General features: G+C 41.7%; 1 protein-coding gene across 2 annotated transcripts in view; it reads left to right on the top strand.

The window, feature by feature from the left end:
• Window positions 1-15,324, top strand: part of DOCK1 (dedicator of cytokinesis 1) — a 527,045-nt gene that overhangs the window by 304,847 nt on the left and 206,874 nt on the right. The gene's annotated exons all lie outside the window — the stretch shown is intronic.

The raw sequence follows: 15,324 nt of genomic DNA, 5'->3' as shown, positions 1-15,324 counted from the left end.
AAGGGGTCTGAGTGGTCCCGGGCGGTGGGTGGTGTGCGGCGTGCCGGCAGGCGAGCGGAGCCCCTGGAGCTGGAGCCAGTGCCTCCTTTTTATTTTTATGCGTGAGTCAGGTACCTGAAATGTCTGTGATTGTCATGTTAAAACATTAATCTTCGAAATAGGTGAATTTGGTTTAAAGAGATTAATCTTAAGAAAACAGTGTTTTATATTCCCTAATTAAAACTGTGGTGGTCACCATTATGATTGGTAATTACAAGACACAGCTCTAAATTTTGAGAAGAGTAGGGGAATGGCTTCTTCTAGTATTTTCATTAAGTCTGTGTAGGAATAGATAGACGTGAATAATGTGTACGTAACTCTGGGTACTCGCTGTATATTTTGATGGATATCCCGTTGAATATTTTTCTCAACATCTTGGAAGGGGTTTTGGTTTTGTCTTGTTTTTGCAGAGTGTGATGTGACAGTATCTACAGTGTATACTTGCCAGGTGCCTGATGATACCTCAGAGCAAGTACCAGAGGGTCTCCTTAAGATACTAAGGAGCTTTAAACAAGAGCTTCACTTGTCAGGGTTGAGTGAAGCTCTTGTTTAAGTTTAGCTGACAGTGAGCTCCCTGTCAACACACTCTGGCCAATAGAATGTGAGTTTCATGAGGGCTTCTGGAACAGTGCCTAACACAGTGTGCCTCTGTAAATGTTTGTTAGACGATGCCCTTCCTAGGAAATGGGATTTATGAAGAAATGTCCCTCTTCTAAGTTTTGTTTTATTATAGCTTGGCCTTACATATTTATTTTGGGGGGTGGTACCTTTCTTGCCCCCTTAGTAAAATTTAACAGCATCCCTATGTGCTCTTTTTTTTTTTTTTTCTTTTTGCAGTATGCGGGCCTCTCACTGTTGTGGTCTCTCCCGTTGCGGAGCACAGGCTCCGGACGCGCAGGCTCAGCGGCCATGGCTCACGGGCCCAGCCGCTCCGCGGCATGTGGGATCCTCCCGGACCGGGGCACGAACCCGCGTCCCCTGCATCGGCAGGCGGACTCTCAACCACTGCGCCACCAGGGAAGCCCCCGTGTGCTCTTTTGATGCGTAATTCTACTGCTGGATCTTTTTGCCCTTCAATATAAAACTCTTATATTTTAGTAATATCCATAATCCTTTTTGTTTTATCTTCACATATTTTGTCAGAGATGATCTCTAGGTTAGGAATTTTCCTTAACATCTTAAGGTCTATCTCAAGCCAATATCCAGGAGACTAGATATTGAATATTCTCACCACCCATAAAAATGGCAATTACGGGACATGATAGGTGTGTTAGCTAACCATAAGTTGTGATTGTGTTGCAGTATATAAATGTATGAAATCAACACATTGTATGCCTTAAACTGTGTCAATTAAATCTCAATTAAAAAAATAAAAATAACACATTAGACCCTAAAGGCATGCATGCCCATTAAAATCTCTAAAAACAACCCCAAAGATGCTGGCTCTTACTACAACTTGCCATCATCTTGGTGGTGAGGACCTGTGTAGTAGGTCCAGAAACAGAAATACAGTGGATAGCGATTGGAAAGGACAACACAAAATTGTTGACAGATGTTGGCTTGGTCTGTTTTAACATCTCTCCCCAGGCCCCCCTCCACACCCCCCTCATAACAAAGACTACAGGGAGTGATGACAGATTTCTGCAAGTTGACAGTCAATGGTTTTCCCAAGTATACAAATAAAAATATAGAGAAAAATTTAAAGCTTTTTGGAGAAAAAGCTCTCCTCCCACTAGGAACAATAATACAAGAGCCGTTTAAGATCCATATGATGAAAATCACAAAATATTCCTGAATGGCATCAAAAGAGACTTGAACAAACGGAGAGACACTGGGTGCGTGTAATTGAGAAGGCTGCTATCATAAGCCTTCTCAATGAATTTAAAAATTCAGTGCCACCTCAATTTCAATTCCAGTGGGACTTGTTTCACGCTCAGTAATGTGGTTCTAAAGTTCATGCGAAAGAATAGATTGGCATGGACACTCAGGGAAATGTGAAAACCAAGGGTAGTGATGTAGGACTTGTACTACAGATAACAAACCATTTGAAAGCTAAAGCTACAGTAACTGAGGTATGATCCAATGTTCATTAAAAGTAGTCTCTTTCTATATATGTGAGAGCAAGAATGAATCCACCAGAATATCAATATTAGTTGCATATCATCTTACGGGGATTTTATGATTTTCAGATTTTCTTCTTTATATATATATATTTCTTCTTCTTTTTACTGTGTGATCATATATATATATCTATGATCATACAGTAAAATTCACCCTTTTTAGTTCTGAATTTTGATGGATATATACAGTTGTGTAATCACCACCAAATACAAAGTTAGAGGATTGTGATATGCCTAAAAAAGTCCCCCCTCATCATTCCCCTCTGGAGTCAAGCGTCTCCCCTTTGTCACTGTAGTTTTGGGTTTCTAGAATGTCACATAAATGAATTGATACACTGTGTCGCCTTTTGTGTTGACGTCTTTCAGTTAGCACAGTTTTTTTTTTTCTTTGAAACAAAAGAAACCCTTGGTGTTTGAGAACGATGCACATTTGTTTATTCAGTAGTAGGTCCATTGTATTGCGCAGTACTATTCCGTCACATGGATTTACCACGGTCTGTTGATCCACTTACTAGGTAATAGACATGTAAGGTGTCTCCATGTTTGGCAATTAAGACTAAGACTGTCTATAAATATTTGTATAGCGGTCTTTGTGTGGATGTGTGTTTTCATTTCTCTTGGGTAAATACCTAGAAGCAGGAAGGTTGGGTCCTGCCAAACCTTTTCCAAAATGTCTGTATCCTTTTGCCTTCAGACCAGCAACATAGGAGAATGTCTGTTCTGCAACTTCCTGCTTTTTTTTTTTTTTTAAACTTTAGCCATTCTAATAGGTGTGTAGTGGTATCTCACTGTGGTTTTAATTTGCATTTTCCTAATTATTAGTGACACTGAACATGGTTTCATGTCTGTCTCGGCCATTTGTATCTCCTTTTAAGTGAAATGTCTCTTTAAATTTTTCTGCCAGTTTTTCGATTTGGTTGGTTGTTAATTGAGTTTTCAGAATTCTTTATATATTCTGGATACAAGCCCTTTGTCTAAGATGTGTTTTGCAAATATTTTCTCCAGTTCTGCAGTCTACCTTTTCACCTTCTTTTCACTGTCTTTCAAAGAGCAAAGTTTTTGATTTTGAAGAAGTTCTTTTGGTCATTTTTTTCTTTTATGTTTCATGCTTTTTGTATCCCAGGAAGTATATGCCAAATCCAAGGTCAGAAGGGTTTTCCTTGTGTTTTCTTCTAGAAGTTCTGCTGTTTTGGGGGTTTTGCATTTATGTCTATGTTACATTTTGTGTTGATTTTTGTATATGAGGCAGGGTGAGGATCAATTCTCTCTCCCCACCCCCTGCCTTTTTGTTTGGGACTTTTCATATGTGTCTAATTGTACCATTTGAAAATACCACTTGTTGAAAAGATTATACGTTTTCATTGAATTTTCTTGACACCTTTGTTGAAAATCTGTTAACCATATGCGTGCAGTCAGGTTTTTTCATCTATAGGCCTTTTTCACCAGTACCGCACAGTCTTAATATCTGTAGTTTTATAGTCAATCGTAAAAGCAGGTAGTGTGTGTCCTTTTACATTTTTCAAGATTTCTTTGGCTGTTTCACATTATTTGCTTTTCCACTTAAAGTTTAGAATCAGATTGTTAATTTCTACAATAACCTCCTGCTGACTGTAGCTCACTTGGCATCCTAACTATATTGATTCTTCCAAAGCATGAACATAATATGTATCTCCAGTTTTTTTAGGTATTCTTTGACTCTGTTTTGAACGTTTTGTGACTTTAGCGTACAAATTTCGTGACTTGTAAAGTGTTCTTGTGTGTTTTATCTGTCATCATCACCACCAGCACCATTATAGCCGTCACTTGCGTATGTACCCAGACACTGGGCCCAGGCCAGTGGGCTTGGCCAGTGTCCCATAATCTGGAGCTGTCTGCTGCTCCCTCTCCCGTCCCCTCCCCCTTCTTCCCTTTCTTCCCCCTCCTCCTCCGTCTTCCTTTTTTTTTTTAAACTTTGGTCCGAGGGCTGTTTCTTGCTCTTCTCATCTTCTAATTGTGTATTGGCCAGGTGGCTTAAACTCTCTCTATACTCTTATCTGTAAAAAGGAGTTAATATCCTCTATACACCCCCTGAAAAAAGCTAGGGTAAGGATGTTTTCCTCAAAAAGTTATTCCTCATGATTTAACATTTTTGGCATAAAATACTACCTCAGCGATAATGTGTCCTTCACATTCCATCGAACCAGGGGGCACAGCTGTAATGAGGAAGAGTGTGTGGGGGGGTGAGTTTCAGATTGAGTATCTTCATCCCCAAGGACCTTTGACCTAATAGTTTCAACCCCCACTGAGGATCCTTGCTGGAATCAACCATTGCTTTAGGAGCTGAAACTGGTGATTTCCTAATTTTTTTGTCCCATCTACATTGTTTCATCTGTAAGAAAAGAGCCTTACCTTTGCCTCTCTGGCCACCTGCCTCACCAATCCCCTTGCTCATGTATCAACATAGACTCAAGGACTTTCCATGTGTTGTAATCCATTGCTCTCCTTGCTCACTGTGACACTCGGGTGTCGCAGGTGTCCCACTGTGGCCAGGATAGCCTCTTCCAGCATCCTCCTCATCCTGCCTTGGTCCCAGGCCCCCTGTGTGTGCTCCTTCTGGGCGGTGCTGTGTCTACTCACCTGACCAAGCCCCGGAACTCCATGCTTTCAACGCAGCACCCACTCTTTGTGAGTTGAGCGTTGCACCTGTTAATACTCTGCAACATTTTGAATCTTTTCATCATTTTGGCCTTATCCCCACACTTTCTTATGGATATTCCAAGTGGCTCCATCTCCTCCGAATCTTGGGGACCTTCGATTTCCTCAGGACTGTGGTGAAGGGAGATGAGATGGGCGTGAAGCCCCAGTGGGGTGTGCTTCATACTTGCAGTGTTTTCTTACACACCTGCTCGACAGGTACATTGCTCTGCAAAATTTCTCTTGGGTACCCCCCAGATTGAGTCCCACTTCCCCAGAGTAGGAAATTTTGAAAATAAACCTCAAGGCACTTAGAGCCTAAATCACTTTGGGTGCTTACGCAGTCATAAGCAGACGAGCTATGGGTGATGTGATGTGTGGCGTTTGAGCCTGTATCTGCGCACAGTAGATGTATTTATGTATGTATAAGTCACTATTTCCCAAGAAATAATATCTTATAAACGAGATCATCCCTGTTTCTTTTATATAATAATCTCATATTCCCAAATATATTTTATTCTCCTTAAAGATTCATTAATTTTTTTAACCCTTGGTATGTGACGTAGTTTTCTCCTCACTGACTCATGTAACCAATATAAATAATATTGAGGGACAACATCCATTTATGATTCATATAGAGGAATTTCATTTCATCCAGTAAAGAGTTTCAACTTTAATCTATAACTGTGATGGTAAGAGTGTCCTTTATGGACAGAAGTCAATTTAAAAAATACGGAGAGCATTGATCCTCCTTCAGAGGCAAAATTTTATTAAGACTCAGTTACTCTTGTTTCTGTTACAGTGTATTTACAGTTACTATATATCATGGGAGAACATTTGAAAAATCTGATTATTTTAAATTATCTGATTTTCTGAGTTTATGAAAATAAATGTAAAATTTTCTGCTATACTCCGACTTACGCTAGCAACAAATGAATTCTATCAAGAAGTTGTATACAAAGTATATATTCCTCATTATTACATAAAGTATAAATTGCATACATAACATTTGACGGTGATTTATTTTCATCCCTTATAACAAATGTGAATATGTGTTTAATTTATTATATTGAATAAGCAGCAAATGTTGTTATGATTAATACAAGATCCAGATAGTCCCTTTTGGTATATTCGTCCTATAAACATCTTCTTACAATTACTGCCACTGTAAAATGGAAAATGATTTTGTTTTTAAAATTAGATTTCTTTCTTTATAGTGTCTGCAATGATATGAAATACTGGCTACTGCCACTGTAAAATGGAAAATGATTTTGTTTTTAAAATTAGATTTCTTTCTTTATAGTGTCTGCAATGATATGAAATACTGGCATTCAATTAAAATTTAAGATTCAGGTTTAATTTTGTTGCTAGTAGTTGTAAAAGAGCTAATAGATGACATTAGTTTCTCAACTCTACTATTTTTAATTTTGTATAGCTTCTTTTTACAGTCATCCCTCACTCCGTGGTCCTTTATATTGATAAAATAAGGGATCGCAATATTTTGGAAACTAAATAAGTGAAAATTAACTGTACTTTGGATAAAGGATTCATGGGACTGAATTTATCTTTAAATGAGAAAGGGAACAAAAGACAGCCCTCAATTTCGCCATGGATTGTATTTCTGGGAAAGATGTACCAAGTTCAAATTATGTGAGTGAATATTTATTTTTCCAAGAACCTCAGTGTTAACAATAGTACCCGATTCAGCCGTTTTGTTGTATCTTATGCTTAAGCACATACTTACTTAACAAGACGTGAAATACTCTGCAAAGTACAGCAGTGACTTTTGCCTTCTGATGTTTTTCACGTGGGGCACTGTCTTCTTACCTTCATTTTACACCGTTGTTCTATCTGCATTATCATTTCTTCCTTGTAACCCCCATCCTAAAAGGGTTAAGTAATTTCCTATGATGGGAAAACACAGAAGTGAAGAAATCAAAGCAAAGGTGAAGAAAACTGTCTTGTATCTATTTCAGAAATCTAAAGAGAAAGAACAATTTCACAAGGATCATAGAATTTGGAAGGAGTTTTCCAAGCAGGTTATTATTGTTTTAAATCAGAATAGTATATTACTTGGTTTGCAAGGACAGATCGTTTGACTTGCCCTGAGAATTAGCTGCCCCTTCACCGGCCCCTCCATGAGCAATTCCCGATCCACACCTGCAACTCTTTTTGCTTTTCATTTGTTCTTGAATGTTTGAGATTCATTGTTCTATCGTAGTGTTCCAAAATCTCACAAGTATGAGTCTGGATCGTGCTTGACACACAGTGGGCCCTTTCATTTTGTGCATGCATGACACTTTAGAAAAATTATCTTACATCTCTTAATTAATTTAAGTTTTATTTAAAAATTTTGACAGCTTCATTGAGATCTAATTTATATGCCATAAAATTCATCTATTTAATGTGAACGATTTAAGGGTTTTAACTGTACGCACAGAGTTGTTTAACCATCACCATGATCAATTTTAGAATACTGTCATCATCCTCAAAGGAAATCTGTATGCAATAGCAGTCGCTCCCCATTTCCGCCCAAACCTCCAGCCCTTGGCAATCACAAGTCTAACTTTCTGCTTTTGTAGGTTTGCCTATCCTGGACATTTTCTAGAAATAGAATTATGCAAAATATGATCATCTGTGATTGGTTTGTCAATTTCTGCAAAGCAGCCAGCTGGAATTTTGATAGGCATTGGGTTGAATCTGTACCTCAATTTAGAGAGTATAGCCATGTTAACAATATTAAGTCTTTTCATCCATGAACGTGGGATATCTTTCTATTAATTTAGGTCCTCTTTTATTCCTTTAACGCTACCTTCTAGTTTTCAGGGACCAAGTTAAATTTATTCTTAAGTATTTTTTCGATACTTTTGTCAGTGGAATTTTTTTTCTCTCTCTCTGTGTCTTCTTGTTCTACTTTTGGAGGATTTCATTAGTTTTTTATCCCAACGCTTCTATTAAAATGTTTATTTTTGCTAATACAGCTGAAATATTCCAGAATCATTTCTTTGTCTTTGTCCCTTTTTTTCTTTTTATAACATCATGTTCTTGTTTTATGGATATAATCTCCTATCTACCTGAGGAAAATAATGATCGTTCTTTGAATTTTCTTATGTTTTCTAAATTTTCTTTCATTCCTCTGGCTTCTGTTTTTGTTTGTTCAGGTCTCCTTTATTAACGCTTGGTTGACTTTTCTCACAGAGCTTGGAGGCTGCTGGGCTTCACTGCATGGCAAACCACTGTGGGCTGGGCTCTCACGCTGTCAGAATCTCCATGGGAAGTTAGTGGGTATGCTCTTGTGCTGGTCAGTTTCTCCAAAGAGGATTCTTCCAGTCTCCTGTTCCGGTTTGCTGTGGGGCTAAGCCTGGTGGAGGGGCTGAGCCTTGCTGCTTTGCTGGGAGCTGAGCCGAGCAGAGTGGGGAGTTTACAGTGATTGGCTTCTTTTTTCTTTTATTTAATTTATTTCTTTTTGGCTGTGTTGGGTCTTTGTTGCTGCGCATGGGCCTTCTCTAGTTGTGGCGAGCAGGGGCTACTCTTCGTTGCGGTGCATGGGCTTCTCATTGCAGTGGTTTCGCTTGTTGTGGAGCATGGGCTCTAGGCACGTGGGCTCACTAGTTGTGTTTCACAGGCTCTAGAGCACAGTGTCAGTAGTTGTGGCGCGCGGGCTTAGTTGCTCCGTGGCATGTGGGATCCTCCCAGATGAGGGCTCAAACCCATGTCCCCTTCATTGGCCGGTGGATTTCCAACCACTGCGCCACCAGGGAAGCCCCCAGTGATTGGCTTATCATTGGATAGTCTCAGCCGGGTGGCTCCTGCTCCTGTCTCTTTTGCTTTGTCCAGAGGATAAACACGTGGTTCCCTGCCGGGAGTGAGCGGGGTTCCCTTGGTGGATGTGCTGGGGTGGGCATATTGGCCACGTTTTAAAGACATCAGTGCTTTTGGTTTCCACCTGACATGCAGCCTCGCTTTCTGAGTACCTGGCACCTCCAGTTTCCGAGCCTTCCTAGGGTTCTCTGCCAGAATCAACAGGATTCCTGATAGATATGCACTCCCTTCCTGCCTCCAGGGCAGCCGGTAACCATTCCTGCATCGACTTGTCAGCTTCCAGAATTCTCTTGTCTGTAGTTGTGTCTCTTCTTATTCTCTTGGTCTTTGTGGGTTTGTGAGGTTTTTTGTTTTTAAACATCTTTATTGGAGTATAATTGCTTTACAATGGTGTGTTAGTTTCTGCTGTATAACAAAGTAAATCAGCTATACATATACATATGTCGCCATATCCCCTCCCTCTTTCAACTCCCTCCCACCCTCCCTATCCTACCCCTCTAGGTGGTCACAAAGCACCGAGCTGATCTCCCTGGGCTATGCGGCTGCTTCCCACTAGCTATCTGGTTTGTGAGTTGTAAAAACTTTTTTATTGTCAGTTTAATGTGAAGAGACAGATGAGTTTGTGTTTTCATTGTTTTAAATTTGTTATGTGGAAGCCCCCTACGTATATCTTCACAAACATCATCTCTACGGAGACTTCGGAGGACGCTTTGGGGCAGTTAATGACATTTTGGGATATTATTTGTGTTATCTTTTTGGACTCCCTATTTTTCTCTCTTAAATTTCCTTGTAACAAATAGAACCTGTAAATGTTTCACCATTGGCTTTCCCTCTTGAAAACAGGAAGCCTTTGCGTTCTCGAGAGCTTTCTCCTCATCTGTCCAAGAACTTATCCGTACGGGGATTTATTTCACGTCACCCCTGCCTCTGAAACAGAGCACTCAGCTCTCAATTACATTCCCTTCTCCAAATCCTCGTTCTCATAACGTTGCTTTACAGTATTGATTCTTTGGCTGGAATGCTCCCCAATATGAAAGTCATCCAGAATCCATCAAGTCATCCGTCTTCCTGTCTTTACTACAATTCTTGCCCAGTGTCATTTAGCAGTATCATTGGGGATTACTTTTTCTTTAATTTTTAATGGTGATGAAGTAGGTTTGTTTTCATTGATATATTTGAAATGAAACATATAAATGAGAATTCCTCTTCAAAGCACTTGCCTTCGTGAAACACGTTTAAAATTTTTTTTTTTTTTTTTTTTTTTTTTTTTTTTTTTTTGCGGTACGCGGGCCTCTCACTGCTGTGGCCTCTCCCTTAGCGGAGCACAGGCTCCGGACGCACAGGCTCAGCGGCCATGGCTCACGGGCCCAGCCGCTCCGCGGCATGTGGGATCTTCCCGGACCGGGGCACGAACCCGTGTCCCCTGCATCGGCAGGCGGACTCTCAACCACTGCGCCACCAGGGAAGCCCACGTTTAAAATTTTTAACATCTCATCACTGGCCACCAAGAAGTGTAATCCCCGATTCAAATAATAGATTCTCCTCTGATTCAAGCCTGGTGCCCGTCCTCCAGACTCCATGCTCCTGGGGCTCTCTCCGCATCTCCAGTAGCTTCTGTGGTTTGGAGCTGCCCCCAAATCCCTTGGCGTTCAGAACACTTGGACGAGAGTTAACTTTTCTGCCTGTGCCGAGTGCCCCACGCACAATGTGAGCCCCGCGGTCATATGAAACATTCTGGACTGGCGGATGGAATTACCAAGAGCAATTTCATACGTTATTGTTCAAGCCACATAACTCAGTCCTGATGTTAGTACATAAAGGAAGCACCCCTTCACAGCTCAGGCCTGTGAGTTCAAATCCTTGGGATGTTTCCTTCTAGTTCATGTACTCAGTCTTGGACCTTAGACTAGCCAAAGATGACAAAGATACCATTGAAAAGAACTCATCCTAAGTTCCCATTCTCCAAAATCTGTTCTTCTTAAAAACCTTCTGTCTCTATATCCTGTAGGGACTTTGTGCATTCACTAGCCTGCCGCTCAGTGTCCCCTGCTCCACCAGCAGTGCTCCATTCTACCTGTCCTCTGTCTTACCTGTCCTCCTTCCTACCTGTCCTCCATCCAATCTGTCCTTCATTCTACCTCTCCACCTGCCTAGAGCACTGGGGTGCCAGACAGATTTAAAACTGGGGCATTGAGGGTAGTTCTAGGAGGGAGGGCTCAGAGGCAAGTTCAGTCCAGGGCTTGAGCAGCAGTGACCTAGTCCTGCTGCTCAAGAGGACCTAGTCCTCTTTCATGGGGGAGCCCCATGAAAGAGATTTTTGAGGGTAAGGGAGTAGGAAATGGGGACTCACGGGCAGAGGGAGAAAGAGGAGATCTTATCTGTCTCTCTCAGGACTACCTTTTAAAATACTAATATAGGGACTTCCCTGGTGGCACAGTGGTTAAGAATCCACCTGCGAATGCAGGGGACACAGGTTTGAACCCTAGTCCGGGAAAATCCCACATGCCGCGGAGCAAATAAGCCCGTGCGCCACAACTACTGAGCCTGCGCTGTAGAGCCCATGAGCCACAACTACTGAGCCCGCGTGCCACAACTACTGAGCCCACATGTCACAACTACTGGAGTGTGCGCCTAGAGCCCATTCGCTGCAACAAGAGAAGCTCCCCACTCGCCACAACTAGAGGAAGCCCACATGCAGCAACAAAGACCCTACGCAGCCAAAAATCAATCAATCAATAAAAATTTATATAAAAATAAAATACTAATATATTTTCCATTATAAAAGTAATCTGGGGGCTGCCCTGGTGGCGCAGTGGTTGAGAGTCCGCCTGCCGATGCAGGGGACACGGGTTCGTGCCCCGGTCCGGGAAGATCCCACATGCCGCGGAGCGGCTGGGCCCATGAGCCATGGCCGCTGAGCCTGCGCGTCCGGAGCCTGTGCTCCACAACAGGAGAGGCCACAACAGTGAGAGGCCCGCGTACCGCAAAAGAAAAAAAAAAGCTGGGCTCCTCTTCCCATCCCACGACTGTCTGGTGTCTTTTCTTCTAATTGTTTCTTCTTTTTTATTTTTTTCCTATGCTATATTTATATTCTTTGTTTTGCTGAAAAGTATATGTACCATAATTATGTCTGATTTTCATCATTGAGCATTTTCTTATGTTATTAAAATAGTTCATATTTTCATGATTAGTATTTGATGGTGGCATAATGTTTCATCAGAAAACTATGGTGTGGTTACGTGATTTAGCAAATAAAAATCTACTTCAGGTAAACAACAGATCATTTTCTTAGTATATGAATGTCTGATGTGAAATTTCCAATACAAAATTTGGGACATACTTACTTATCTGAGATTCAAATTGAACTGGGCATCCTGTATTTTATCTTTCAACCTTACAAAATCTCATATTACTTATACAGTTCCTAGCTGTTGAACATTGAGATGTTTTCAGTGATGCAATGGACATCTTTGGGCATAAAATTTCTAATTCTGAATTACTTCCTTAGGTGGCTTGTTAGAAGTAGAATTACCCTGAGGAGATGAGTATCTTTTTTCCCAAGACTTTTCAAAGCTATTGCCAAATCACTTTTTAAAAAGGTTACAGCAATTTATGCTCCCACCAGTGGCATCTAAGAGTGCTCATCCCCTGCGCCCGTGCAAACATTATCATCACTTAAATACTCCTCTGCTACTTTGGCAGGCAAATGATGATATACCGTTTTCATCTTTGATTACTAATGAACTTCACATTTTTTGTTTATGAGGCTTTCTTTCCATGACCTGATTTTTAAGTTTTCTTCCACTGCCTCCTGATTTCTCTGTCCCTGTTTTGCATTGCTTTGAAGTCACAAGGAGTATGTCTTATTTTTATTTATTTACTCATTTTTACTCAGCCACTGGGGCTGGAACCCCGTCCCCAGGCTCAGGTTCCAGGAGGAATTCTGCACAATCACCACCGGCCTACCTGCCAGCCCACCCACTGTCTGACATGAAAGCTTCCTAGGACTTCTAAATGCATTTCCAATAAATCAATGACAAAGCATAGAATAGTAATTTTATTCTGAGCCTGCAGAATAAGTTTCTTTTGACAGCTCTCCCCCATTTCTGTTTCTGGTGTACGATTGGTTTCAAATACAGCTTCCATAAATACCTGCTTTTAATCTACCCGTAAAAACCCACCACTCTGCTCTAGAGGGTTCCGCGGAGTTCACGTGGGCATTCATGCTCCGTAGCGTCCGCTATGCTGCTTCTCTAAAGATACTGGCCCCCATGGATGGGACTCCATTCCAAAGGAAAGGGGGAGCCTTTCTGTGAAATTTGACAGGAATATTACCTCTTTCCTAGTGGGGTCTAAAGCTTCAGCTTAGAAAAGGGCTGAAATAGCAAGATTTGCTTCCTCTCCGAAAGACTGAACCGTACACATTGCTTCTGGAACATTTCCTTAAGTTAAGTAAAGAGCACATTTGCACCTGCTGGCCTTTTTTTTTTTTTTTTTTTTTTGCAGTGCACGGGCCTCTCACTGTTGTGGCCTCTCCCGTTGCGGAGCACAGGCTCCAGACGCGCAGGCACAGCGGCCATGGCTCACGGGCCCATCCGCTCCGCGGCATGTGGGATCCTCCCGGACTGGGGCACGAACCCACATCCCCTGCATCGGCAGGCGGACTCTCAACCACTGCGCCACCAGGGAAGCCCCTTTGGCCTTTTGACCTCTAACTCATGGCGATGACCTGCCTCTGTCCCTTTCTCTGGGCTACTCCATTTAGTCCCCATTGCAGTTAAATAGGAGGCCATTTGGTTGCCCTCTCTGTGACGTTCTCATCCAGAGAGAAGGCTTCCCGACCGGCCATTTAAGTATTCCCAGGCCTTGCTTTATGGAAATTGCTACGTTCTCTTCAGTTTTCCATGTCATGCATCGTGTCAGTTCCCCTAGCCTTTGCCTTGCATGAATTTTCAGCATTACATGGCACTCTGCTCCCTAAATTACGTCCACGTCACGTGTTCGAGTATCTGGCCAGACTCCTGATGCTCTAGGTTTTTTCCATTAATGTTACACAGTGTGCCTGTCCTTTGCATTTTCAAGACTGCTCTGGGGCTGGGGTCTTCTTTTCTTTCCACTTTCAACTTGGTATCTTAAGTACAGTACATAATGTCTATTGCTCTGAATTATACGTAGCTACCTTTGTGATTTCAATGATTCTAATTTGTAAGTCCCTATTCTTCAACTCTTTTGACCCGCAGAGAATTAATCTGAGCCCCTGTTAGGTGAACCTTGACTGATATAGGCCTTTTCTTGCTCTAGAAAAGCTCCCTGTCTAGTAGGGTGGAGTCCAGGTCACAGCCACCTCGGCCAGGGTAGAAATTGGGACACTGTCTATGGCCGCCTTTCCATTTCCTCATCCTCTTCCCAACTTTCTCTGATGACCACAGAAGTGCATGAAGTCTCTACTTCATGTTGGCCATTGTCAGTGACCTCAGATTTCTCAGAAAAATAATTAAAATGCCTATCTGGATAAGAGGAAAATTAGCTCAGCTACTAAGCACCTACCTTGTAGCTGGTGTGCTGGGTTCACAGCTGGTTTTCCGCATTCTCATCAAGAGGGGAACACCACTCAGCCTCAGTTTTACTGCCTATAAAATGGGACGAGATGAGAATCTGTGGTGTGATTGAATGAGGCCATGGTTCTAATGGCCTCAGCACAGCGCCTGACATATTGCAATTGGTCAGCGTGTAAAATTATGAAGACTGATATCCCAAAGGTGGCATCTCATCAGGAGTAAAGAAGATACAAAGACGGCTTCTCTTGAGCTCAACGGGATGCCAAATATTTACGTATTTCAAAAGTGTATACTCATACGGGCTTCCCTGGTGGCGCAGCGGTTGAGAGTCCGTCTGCTGATGCAGGGGACACGGGTTCGTGCCCCAGTCTGGGAAGATCCCACATGCCGCAGAGCGGCTAGGCCCGTGAGCCATGGCCGCTGAGCCTGCGTGTCCGGAGCCTGTGCTCCGCAACAGGAGAGGCCACAACAGTGAGAGGCCGGCGAACCGCAAAAAACAAGCAAACAAACAAACAAAAAAAGTGTATACTCATAAATAGACATTTCACCATTTTACGAATCATTCCTCCAAAGGAAAACAAGCATTATTTAGCTCTTTCCCTGAACACCAACTTGAAATCTAAATTTCAGCAATTATCATCATTAATAAATAGTTTACATTTCTGGGCAAATGGAAGATACCTTATTATCATTATTTTACTTGTTCAACTTACGTAATGCATCCTCTGAGGACCCATTTGGAAGCATATATGTTTATTATAGATATAAAATGGATCCGAAAAAAATTTTGGACTTTAACATTTCACTGTAGAGCAGGCATTTGAAATGAATACAAGAGATACTTAGGCATTCGAATACATTGCTTGTAAAACAGTTAGTAAAAGAATGCAATTTGTAAACTCATTTAATAAGGCAAAATTAAGGACGTGTCTCAAAGTATACCTCATCCTATAATTTTACCAGACTCGTGCTAGTTTAATGGGAGAAAATATATGTCCTCTGTTTCTTGAAATATCATCACTTTAGGGGAAAATATTTAAAAGCAAAGAAGTCTTTTAGGGAATTGTTAGCCATGAACCCCAGAAGTGATACATTGCAGTCAATGGCAATGG

The sequence above is a fragment of the Delphinus delphis genome, chromosome 16, assembly GCF_949987515.2.
Source record: "Delphinus delphis chromosome 16, mDelDel1.2, whole genome shotgun sequence".
In the NCBI taxonomy this organism is placed as follows: domain Eukaryota; kingdom Metazoa; phylum Chordata; class Mammalia; order Artiodactyla; family Delphinidae; genus Delphinus; species Delphinus delphis.
Note: the sequence above shows the minus strand (reverse complement) of the source record. Positions and strands in the feature narration are given on the sequence as shown.